The following is a 1653-nucleotide window of genomic DNA, read 5'->3' as shown; positions in this document are numbered from 1 at the left end:
AGGTGAACTTTTCAAATTAAATATCAAAATTTAAGCTAATAGTATACTGAGATGGTTGCAGTACAGTTATGCATTTTAAGATGCAAAGATTCCCAATAACATTAAATTAATGAAAACCCATCCCTTAAAGGAAACACTAGTTAATTCTCTTCTTCGCCGTATACCTCAGAAGTCAGAATCTTATGTCACCACTATTAATATAGCTACTGCAACATATATAAACTTCGTGTACCAAATTCCAATTTAAGATTTAGTCTAACGAACCTTCAAAGAATTTAATTTATGTTTCACACACAGGTACAGAGAATCTTATGGTACATGGTTAATTATTTTAGCTTATGTATATTGTGCACTGTCATCTTGTTATTATAGTAGTAACTAATTCTGTAGCTACAGATGTAGATTAAAAAGAGATATTAAGGCCTAAGAGTAAAAAATATATAGTTGTTTCAGGAATCTCTTTTTCTTTCTTTAACAAGAAATATCATGATTAATGGTTTAGTCACTGCAATTACTGATATGCCCTAGAAAAAGTAAGAAATACAACATTTTTTAAAAATTTACTTGTTATTAAAGATAAAAATAAAAAAAAATTTAAATTCTAAAATTAAATATAAAATATTGATATAAAAATATAATAAATAAAGAACTAAAATTTATTTAATTAATAAAAAATGCAATACGTTTTACTTAAATATGAGTTGTTAATAATTTATAAGTCAAATTTCAAGAAACTTATTATTATAAATTTAGTTAATATTATTAATATCAAAATTTGGTCATAATTGTAATGTATTTTCAATTTATATACTTTGATCACTAGAACAACAACATGCCAAAATTAAACGAATTGTGTAACAAATTCAAATTCAAATTGTAAATACAAAACAAATTAAATTCAATACTCAAAATACATATTAAGATAGTGGCAACAATATAATCATAAAATTACAATCATAATCACAATTACACTTCAAAATGTAACTTCAAATTATTTGATAAGAGAAAAGTTAAACATCAAACCACCTTAACCAACCCATGTTACTTAATTGGATGATCTGACTCAGAATTCTTGCAAATTGCGTAGATACACAATAGGCAAGATAGAGAAGGGAGTGAAACAACGATGAAAAAACTTAGGTGGGGAGGTCCAGGTTGTCCTAAAATATAAAGGTATTTGTTATAATGTCTAAAATTTAATATCTAATTAAGGTTCTTAATTCTAAATACCTTTAATTTGCGAAAAATATTCAGTTAACTCTAATATTTTTTATATTAAAAAAGATTTAATTATAAAGTTAAAAGCAACGTAAAGACCTAATTAAAAATAAAAAATATAAAAATTTAATAAAATTATAAAATTAACAAAATAATTAAACAATAACTTAAATAAAAATTAAACGCCAATAATAAGTACTAATGAATTGATCAAATATAAGGTCCATACAGTTAACACATACATATGCCATGTATCATGCATGTCAGACAGAATGACACTTCACCATCTCTTGTCATTGTGTCCTCTAAAATCTATCAGTCCGTCGGTGCATTATGGCACTATCCTCATTTTTTTTCAAACCTCTCCTTAGAAAATTTTTTCCCAAAATGTCCTCTTAATTGAAAGACTATTATTTATTTAATAATAATAATAAT

Source organism: Arachis ipaensis, chromosome B07 (genome assembly GCF_000816755.2).
Source record: "Arachis ipaensis cultivar K30076 chromosome B07, Araip1.1, whole genome shotgun sequence".
Classification (NCBI taxonomy): Eukaryota; Viridiplantae; Streptophyta; class Magnoliopsida; order Fabales; family Fabaceae; genus Arachis; species Arachis ipaensis.
This window is presented reverse-complemented; position numbering follows the sequence as displayed.